Here is a 10,003-nt window from a genome sequence, read left to right as displayed (position 1 = left end):
TGATGAACTCATCATCTTTGTTATTATTTATTATCGTTGTTGTTATAACCACTTAGAAACAGGATGCTCAGGACCACAGAATGGCTATTAAGAGAGGCCAGAAATGGGCAAAAATTCACCTGGCCCTTCTCCAGAGTGGTAGGGAGGGGTGCAGAGGCCTGGGGTCCAAGGCCCTGCTGGTCAGCTTCCGGTGGGAGGAGGCTGCCGGGCCAACTCTCCTTCCTCAGACACAATAGACACAGTGCCTAAGGCCACCATACTTTTAGAGGCCCGTGAAATGCTTCCATTTTGTTTAAAATCAGGAAGAAATGGAAATTTTAGGGTGAAGAAAACGTTTTATTCATCTTTATACCAATGCGATCATAAAATAAAACTTTCATACATTAAGAAAAACTTTTTTTAATGTGTATTTATTCTTGAGAGAGACACAGCGTGAGCAGGGGAGGGGAGGAAGAGAGACACAGAATCTGAAGCAGACTCCAGGCTCAGAGCCTGATGCGAGGCTCACGAACTCACGAACAGTGAGATCATGACCTGAGCTGCAGTCGGACGCTTAACCGACTGAGCCACCCAGGCGCCCCTCATACATTTTTTAAGGTTTGTTTATTTTGAGAGAGAAAGAGAGAAAGAGCGAGCCTGTGGGCACGTGAACACAGAAGGGGGGAGGAGCAGAGAGAGAGAGAGAGAGAGAGAGAGAGAGAGAATCCCAAGCAGGCTCCACGGTATCAGTGCAGAGCCTGACACCGGGCTGGATCTCGTGGCTATGAGATCATGATCTGAGCTGAAATCAAGAGTTGGATGCTTAGCCGACCGAGCCACCCAGATGCCCCAGAACTTTTGTATTTTTAATGGAGGAAGGAGCCCAGAAAGGTAAAATGCCTTGGGCACATGAAAGTCAAATGCAGCCCGGGTCCTGGGTCCTTGGTCCTGGGTCCCAGACAAGGTTTTCATGTTGTGAGCCTCAGTTTGCTCAACGCCAGGGTGGGTGTGATTATACAAGCCATGTGAGAATCGGTGGGCTGATGAAGGCTGGGTGCTGGGCTCGGGGTTCCTCCATCCATTGTCTGGTGGGGTCTCTGTTGTTCTGCACTTGAGACAGCACAAGAGAGGCAGGCAAGGTCCAGGCCTCGTGCAGCTTAAAGGGGGCAAAAGGAAAGTAGGGTGAGAGGCAGCCGATACAAGGAAACGTTTGAAGAAGACTGGCTGAAGACACCCTTTTCTCCCTTTCCCGCTGGGGAAACAGAAGTCGGGGAGCTCCGGCGCCCCCAGTGGGGCAAGCCGCCCAGGAAGGAGCAGAGCGGGGCGAGGGAGAGGAGCCTCCCCAAATCCTATCAGCAGCCCCGCGGCCTGGGGCTGAGCGCTTTCCCTGCATCTCTGTGATGTGGGGGCAGGTAACTCACCTGCCTTGGGTGGGGTGGGGGTGGAGCTGGCGCCCAGGGAGGGAAGGTGGTGGGTGAGGGGCTCCATGCCAGGACTGCCCTCCAGGCTGGGACGCGGCCCCTCCCTCTCAGGGCACGTGTGGCTCCACCCGGAAGATGCTCGGAGGAATTTCAGACACCCTGATGAAAGGGGCGGGGGGATATTAGGAGCAGGCCTCCAGGTATCCTGGTGTGTGTGTGTGTGTGTGTGTGTGTGTGTGTGTGAGTGAGTGACAGAGATTTTTCACCTAGGGGAACATCTCCAGCTCACGCCCTCCCCTCCCCACCCCCCCCCACGCCCCAGACAGATGCACAAATACGCCCTAGCAGTTGTCACCCAAGACGCCCCACCGACATGCGGGCATACACTTAGGCCCCGCCCGGTGACACGCGAACACGACCCGTGGACAGACGCATGGCCGGTGGAACGAATGCTCCAACCCTCTCGTTTTTGGCCTCCTCCATTCTGAATTCGGACACCGCCCGCCTGAGCGCCGCAGCCACCTCCAGCCCCCAGTCCCTCCTCAGTGCAGCCTGGGAGTGTGCAGGGGACAGGACCTCCCGGGGCAGCCCTGCACCCCTCTGGGCCCTAGCGCCCTTCCTCGTCTGTGGGGAGAGTCATGGTATGGATGGGGGTGGGGGGCGGGCGGGGCGAGAGGTGGGCCGAGGGGGCATTAGGAGGGAGCACCGACGACCTCGGAGGAGGAGGGGACCCGGCCAACCACCGCTGCGCGCTCCCTTCACGCTAATGGTTGAAAAGAAGGTGGCGGGGAGACCTTGCGGAAGTACAGCCTCCGAAGTGTGTCTGGAAACTCCTTCAGGCCCTCAGATGCCAGGGGTGCGGAGTGGGGGCGAGGGGGGACGGCTGAATGCCTCTGGGCCTCAGTTTCTCCCAGGAAGACAGGCCAGAGGAGCTTTGAGGACGAGGGTGGGGTCGGGCTGTGGGCGTTCTTGGCAGGAGCCGCGGCTCTGGAGGAGGAGTCAGATGGGGGAGGGAAGCAGCCGCTTGGGGGAAGGAGGAGAACCGGCCCGTCCTCCCCACGCAGGGAGGCCGGACCCACAAGGAGCCTGGTCATCACTGACGAAAGAGGAATGGGGTGGTCTCAGGCCTCGGGTGGTGGCCTACCCCTCTCTGGCCTCCGTGGCCCCTCCTGGGACAGATGGGGGGCCATCTCTCAAAGGCCTGGGCCTGTCTCCACCACGGTGAAAGGAGGGGCTTCTGATCCCACCCACCGGCTAGGGGGCACTTGGGTCCACTGGACTCCAGAGGCCGCCCCTCCAGCCACTACTCTCACCTCCTCCCCAGGTCGCTAGAGGGGTTGCCAAGACCCTGGACCCGGCAAGGCCCGGCGGAAGGGAGCACCTTCCCAAGGAATCTTGGGTTTCCTTCCCTGGGACCTCCCAGTCTCCAGCCCTGGGTGGGTCCTGCCATCTGCTGAACCCCAACCTGGAGTCTCCTCTCATTGCCTGGTGACGTCACCAGGAGGGAGGGACATCCCCGTCTATGGATGAGGAAACGGAGCCCCACAAAGCTCCCCCACCCAGCCGTCTCAGAGCACGATGGTAGACTCCTTGGGGATACCCGGCCCCGGGGCCCAATGAATCACCTGCCCCAGGCGGAGGCAGGCAGGGTCCTTGGCGGCCCAGGACCCAGGCCTCTGGGGCTGCCCTGGGTCCGGTTTGCTCACTGCTCCAGCCCCCTCATGCTCAGTGGCTGCTGAGGCCGATGGAAGGAGACATCCCCACCCCCACCCCTCTGGGCTGTGTGAGAAGCCGGGCCGGGAACCCTGTACACACCTCTGCTGGGGCACCCGGGGAACCGGCACATGCCCAGCCTCCAGATAGCCACGGTCATGGGCAATAGCACACGCCCAGGGCCCGTGCCGGGCCAGAGCGGGTGCTGCACCCCAGATGTCTCTGTAGGCCCTGGGAGGAGCTGCCTTGACTAGAGCGTTGTGATATCCTAACTGATCCTGGACCCCACAGAGCCTCGATGAGCCCCAAACTGGGGCTGAGGCCCGTCCCAGAGGAGGGGATCTGAGCCCCCAGGGACGGGCCTCACTAGGCTGGCCTCCTGGCATAGTCCCACCCTGGGGCCTGGGGGTCTACACGACATAAGATCGGGGAACTGAGGAAGCCCCAGCATTTTACAAGTCCCCAAGGCTCAGTCTCCAGACTGTGTTGAGGACCAGCTGACACCAGCCTGGTGTGTGTGGCCTGCCCAGGCCCTCCTTCCCCGCAGAGGCCAGGTGGCCTCGGGAGTGTGGAGGAGAGAATTTGGCTGGAGCCAAGAAATTCAAAGGGGTGGGGCTGGAGGCTGGCATTTAAACATCTGGAACCTTCTGCAAAATCGAGGTCCACTGGTGCGCCGGGCTTTGGGAACTCACCCTCCCACCCCCCGTGGCGGAAGGCTGGGCAGGCAACGCAGGCCACGGGAAGGCTGCGGCTGCACCCGAGGGCAGGTCCTGCCCATGGCCTGTTTCTTCGTGGGTGTCCTGAGGGCTGCACATTGGCCCGGATGGCCCAAGGTCGCCCTGGACCTTGACCTGACCTGACCTCCTGGGCCAGTCCCTCCCCACAGCCCATTCCTCCGGGCCATGACTCCTTCTGGCCCCCCCACCAGCCAGGTCCTGCACACCGCCCCACCCCCACGTATTCACACGTCCTGCCTTCGTTGGGGCTCTGCCTCCCCACCCCGCCCCCCACCCCCATCCGTCCTTCAGATTTCCTCCCACATTACGGCCTGGTATTCATAGCAGCCAGAGCTACGGGTCCTGACCGCCTGTCACCTGCCATCTCCCCCACTGAAGCGGGCACCCCCTGAGGGCCAGGCGGGCCCTAGAAGCTCCCCTCTGGGAGCTGAGGACGTGGCAGGAGGGGCTGCCCAGCGAGTGCTTGTGGAAAGCAGGAAAATCTGAACGGACAGAAACACACAAATCAACAGATGTCACTCACAGCCTCACAAGAATCCCAGTTATCCCCGGTTTACCGATGAAGTGAGCTCAGAGAGGGTGAGTGACTTGTCCAAAGCTGCACAGCCTGGAAATGGCAGAACTGATTTGAAGCCGGGTCGACGGGCCTTGAGCCCTGGGCCTCCCTCCGTGGACCCCCTGGGGCCCTGACAAGTTGCAGGTGGAGACACTGTGGCCCTCACAGCCAGCCTGACACGTAGAGGAACAGAGAGACGCCGGGTCCTGCCCTGGGAGGAGGGCGGCCGGGCTGCTTCCTCTCCCGCCTGAGGGAGGAAGTTGCCCTCATCAGGAACCCGTGGAGAGAGGGGTTCAGATACCAAGAGAGCAGACTGGGCCTGGGCCTGGGCGCGCTGAGACCGTGGAGGCCCCTGAGCGTCTTGGTCCGGGGCCGGCTGGGGGCAGGAGTGGACGGTGGCCCCAGGCCTGGCAGCCCCAAGAGGAAGACTGTGTTGGCTTCCCGATGCTCCTGCCCCAAGCAGCGCCCTGAGGCGTTCCAATGTTTACTCTGGCCCTGGAGGCTCTCCACAGCAGTTGAGGCTTCAGGGATCAGAGGGACCCCAGAAGCCTGGGGCCAGCCCCGCCCCCTCAGAGCTTGGGCTCGGTACCATGGGGAGGGTGGGGGGGATGCCAGAGGGCAGGAAGGCCGGCGGGGCCTTCTAAACAAGCCTCACCACCCCACCCTCTGCCGTCTCTGCCTCGCCAGGAGAAGCCAAGGCTGTCTGTCCTGTGGCCCGTGCCCTCAGCCACAAAGCAAGAATCCCTCGTATTTCCTGTCATTGTCACTGATCATACTCAGTGCCGATCACACTGATCGCCTTCACTAAGCACTTACTTCGGCTGCTCTGAGGCCTGTTATAAAGCCTCTCGCTTCACCTCACAACTCCTGGTTTTGCAGATAAGGAATACGAGGCCCAGAGAGGTTATGCGACTCGTTGGTGGTCACACGGCTGGTAGGTGTGAGACTCGGGATTTGAGCGAAGGTTGTCTGACCCAGGATCCTGCGCTTCACCACTAAGGACACATGTCTTTCGTATGAAACAGCTTGAGCCCCCATCTCGAAATAGAGTGTCCTTCTTGCACCCTGGCTCAGTCCTCCAGTAAAAGCAGGCCCCCCATGGGGGCTTCCTCAGGCCGGGAGAAAGACGGGGAAATCCGCTCTGTCACAGGCACACACTTCCCTGCTGCCTGGCTGCTGGGGCCACTTCACAGAGGTGGGGGCCGAGGGGACAGGAAGGGAGCGGGGTGGGGACCTCACGTGCTGACTGCCTGCATATGCCCTTTGCTTCCAGACACGTTCCCCCGCGCCCAGCCCCAGGCCTGGATCACAGCAGGGAAAAGAAAGCCATAGAAGGAGTTTCGAGGAAAAGCAACATGCTATCCTCTCCTCCCTGTCCCTGTCCCTCTCCACCAGGCCTCCATGTCCCTTCCCCATAGAAATCCACCCCCGGTTTGGGTGCCCTATCCTTGCCACCTCTGTGGCCTTTGTGTCTGTCGCCTCGGCTGCCTCTTGTCTCAAAAGGACCTGGGCCACCCCCTGCAGGCCCCTGTCACCTCGTCCTCCTCCCAGCCCGCCCACCCTGTCTTGGGGACTGCTTCTCTCCTTTGTCTGTTAGATTCCAGGCACATTCCAGCTCACCTTGTGGACACTTCCAGGCTGTGACAGTCAGCTTGCAGGTGGAAAATCAATCATCACGTCGAACGCTCGTGGCGATCTGTAAACCTGGGAACCAGCAACTTTAAAACAGGATCATCTTCTGTCCTTGGTTTTAGCCTCCCTGGGCTCCCTGCTGCAAGGTCACAAAATGTCCGGGCACGGAGGGGCCTTGGAGACAGCCTTCCTGTACCCCCATGGGAGACACCACCCTACACCCCCAGACAGGAGCTCAGAGAGGTGAAGGGACTTGCCCAAGGGCACACAGCTCGTTGGTGGTTGTAGCAGAGACCGCTCACTGTCCTCCGGGTTCCTGTCCCCACCCCACCACCTCCAGTGGTCCAAGGGATTAGAACCCCTGCTACGTTACCTGGGCATTTGCTGCTTGGAATCAAGATACTTCCCAGTCTCCATTATACTTAGGTGTGACCATGTGACTAAATTTTGGCCTGGATGTAAAAATAGTGTTTGACATTAGGAAAGGTTCTTAAAGGGCAAGACACACCTTACTCCCCTTTCTCCTTCTGCTGCCTGTAATGCAGATCTAATGGCAGGAGCGTTAGCAGCCATTTTGGACCATGAGGTGATGAGGTTGGAAATGAAGACTGCACGGCAGAGCCACAGTATGTAAGGAGCTCAGGGTCCTGGCACTGTGACACTGCTTGCCGCACGAGCCCCGGCCACCTGTAAACGTCTTGAGAGTGCAAGAAAATGAAACTTTCATCTTGTCTAAGCCACTGTTGTTTGGGGTTTTCTTCCGGGTCTGTTTGATTTAGTCCAATGCTCTTCTGTCTCAAGGGGCCTTCTGTAAGGAGGCCCAAAGAGGAACGATGAGGTCTTGGTGCAGTGCAGCCCTGGGGGTCATGACTGGACACCTCATGGGGGGGGGGCGGGGCCTCAAATGGTTTTTAGTAGCTTAATCGCTCGTCAGGGGGAGTCTTACTGAGGAGCCCAACAACAGCCCTCCTTAGAGAAGAAGGGAGTCCCACCTGCTCAGCCTCCCCTGTGGGTCCTAGAGCCCCTGAGCACACAGAGCGTCTGCCAGGGCTATGCTCTCAGAAGCACCTTCCTGTCCCCCTCACCCTGGGGTGGCCGGGTCGCCGTGTGTCAGATGGACAGACTGATGGAAGGGTGCAGGGACTCAGCCTGGGAGGCACAAAGGACCACTACCTCCAGGGGCCGGGGCGGTGCCTCTGTCATCCCTGGGGCACCCCAGGCTCCAGCGCCTCAGGGAGTTGCTGCACCCCTCTTTAGGCCCTCTCCCTGCCGGGGCAAGTGAGAAAAGCAGCGGGCGTTCTCTCTCCCAGACACTGCCTGGTGATGGCTGGGTGGCCGGGATCAGGGTCAAGTCCAGAGAAGCAGGAGGCGCCGGGGCCACAGGGCACCCCCCCTTAATGCAGGCTGGCTGGGTCTGAGGACCCAGAGGGGGTCTCACGGAACCAAACAAGAGGGTACTTGGGTTCTCGCAGGAGTGACATCAAATTCGGGCCCGCAGGAGGTGAGAGTGGAGTTTCTTGCAGACACAGAGTGCAGGGACAGACCGTGTCTGGGAGACTCGGAAAGGAGAGAGAGTCTTTGCTTGGACTCTGGGGTTTTTACTGAGGACTGTGGTCCTGTGCACACGTCTTCTCAGGCATCCAGGAACAAAGGCGAGTGTTTAGAGGTCCTCTGTAAGGCACTAATGCCCCAGAGCCAGGGGTCTTGGTGGCTCAGTGGTCTTGGGAATGATGCCCGACCCGGTCACTCCTTAGATGTTATCTGTTGTGCTGGAAAATTCCAAAGAAATCATTAACTCCTTGACCTTTATAAGGAAGACATATATTATCTGTCCTAAAAGGCATGTGTAAGGCAGGGTGTGGGTCCCAGCCAGAATAGAGGCAGCAAAGGGCGCCTGGGTGGCTCAGTCGGTTAAGCATCTGACTCTTATCTCAGTGTAAGTCTTGATCTCAGGGTTGTGAATCCAAGCCGCGCGTTGGGCTCTGCAGTGGGCGTGAAGTATACCTAAAAAACGGAGGCACAAAAAAGCAGTCTTTTCGGGGGTCTCTTCACTTTTCCTGTGTCACACTACCTCCCCCCTTTTCGTTCTGTGCATACGGGCCCCCGGCCTCTCTGGGCTTCAGCTCTGCCTTCTGCCACCCGGGCACACGGCTCCCTGCCCTGCCTGCCCCCTCCCACCCTACTGTGACTCAGATAACAAATGAGCGGGACCTTGGGGCGTTCATATTGCCAACCTGGGGGGCTTGGGAGGCAGCCACAAAGGACACCCGTGCCGACCTGTTCCAGTGGACTTATCCTTTCATTTGGTGAGTCGTCGTGAAGCACGTCACAAGATGGGGTGGTACTTTCTCCCCAAAGTGGCAGATGGAACATAACCTTCTCGAACTTTTCCACCAATGTTTCCTTAATTGTGGGGGCCAGTGAACTCAGAAGATGGGACGGATGCCAGCCCGAAGTCCCTGGGTTTACTGAAGAATCTATACGGGTGTTGTGCTCTGCCCCTTTACTATGCGGATGAGGTAATGAAGTCGAGTAATGAAGAAGTAAGATTTTATCCATTGGCTTGCTTCCCCACCTCCCACCCCAGATGTGAGTAAACCTAATGCTCTGGGGGCTGATCCGCGTCTGTCTTGGGGCTCCTCTCCACACACTCACTCACCCACTCCTAGTTGAGAAACACAGTCGTAGGAGAGTGTGAGTTCTGTGGTCAGAGCGACTGGTTTCCGGTCCTGGCTCTGAGGTTATCAGCTGTGTGACCCTGAGCATGTCACTTAACCTCTCTGAGCCTCCTTTTCCTTTCTGCTTTCACTCTCTAGTGAGGCCACAGTGGGGATGGGGTAGGGCCAGTAGTCGGGATGCTGTGTCCTTCCCTGGGACAGAGCAGACCCCCAAGAACCTTAAAGAGGATCTGTTGGAGGGCTTTGCACTGCACAGGGGCACCGTGTCTGTCCGAAGCCGTCTCGGGCAGACTTGGGAATCCGGAAAAGCAGCGTCACTGTGGCTACAGTGAACAGCCCCTGCCCTCTACTCCCTGCCTCCCGGAAGAGGAGGCTCTGGGAGGCCACTAGGAGGGTGCACTGCCCGGCTGTGAGGCTTCTCTCCAGGAGGCCATGGAACTTTCAGGTCCTCTCCCCACTTCCTGTGGCCCTGAATTCCAAGCCCGTAAGGCCCCGCAGGACAGTTTGCCGGGCCACTCGAGTCTTGAGCTTTCCCACTGGCCACTGTGATGTCTCTTTGCAGGTAAGTGAAGTGCCCAGATTTCACTCACTGGTCTCAAGGCCCAGCTGCATGAGGCCATTCTGGCCAGGTCCACGCAAGCCCGCCCAGGAGACAAATACTTCTGGTTGGAAGGTGCAGGGGCCTTCCAGGTAGTCTTGGTGTGTAGATCCCCGTGCAGGATGAGCTCTTGGGCGCATGGAGGCATTTCGGTTTTGTTTTTGTTTTTTGTTTTTTTAAATCGTGGTAAAATGCACAAACATAAAATTTACCATTCAGCCATTTCTAGGTGCACAGTTCTGTGGTATTCATTACATTCACACTGTCGTGCAACCACCTCCAACACTTTTTCATTCTCCCAAACCGAAAGTCCGTCCTCATTAAATAAGAACTCGGCTGTCCCCCTCCCCCCAGCCCTCCCCCCCCATCCCATTCTACTTTGTGTCTCTGAATTTGACGATCTCCTATGAGTGAATGACACAGTACTTGTCCTTCTGTGACTGGCCGGTTCCACTCAGCATCCTGTCCTCGAGGCCCTTGCTGTAGCAGGTGTCAGCGTTTCCTTCCTTGTTAAGACTGAGTGATGTTCCACTGTATGGATAGACCACGTTTTGTTTGCTGATGGACCCCTGGGTTTTCCACCTTCTGCCAGGAACGTGAGTGTGCGGATGAGGGCCACGATCTTGATGGCGGCGACTTCAGGTTACACGGACCGGAGCAAACAGCGCGTGCACCACCAGTCATGAGCG

At 58.4% G+C, this 10,003-nt stretch overlaps 1 long non-coding RNA gene across 1 annotated transcript; it reads right to left on the bottom strand.

Moving 5' to 3' along the window:
* Window positions 1–786: 786 nt before the first annotated feature.
* Window positions 787–9,639, bottom strand: LOC102953064. Its single transcript, XR_446634.3, has 3 exons — window positions 6,412–9,639; window positions 6,027–6,177; window positions 787–1,135 (listed from the first exon to the last, which is right to left on the bottom strand). It is a non-coding gene; the product is annotated as an uncharacterized LOC102953064 (long non-coding RNA).
* Window positions 9,640–10,003: the final 364 nt, after the last annotated feature.

This window comes from Panthera tigris, chromosome B3, assembly GCF_018350195.1.
Source record: "Panthera tigris isolate Pti1 chromosome B3, P.tigris_Pti1_mat1.1, whole genome shotgun sequence".
In the NCBI taxonomy this organism is placed as follows: Eukaryota; Metazoa; Chordata; class Mammalia; order Carnivora; family Felidae; genus Panthera; species Panthera tigris.
The sequence above is the reverse complement of the archived record's forward strand: the minus strand, read 5'-3'. Positions and strand labels throughout refer to the sequence as shown.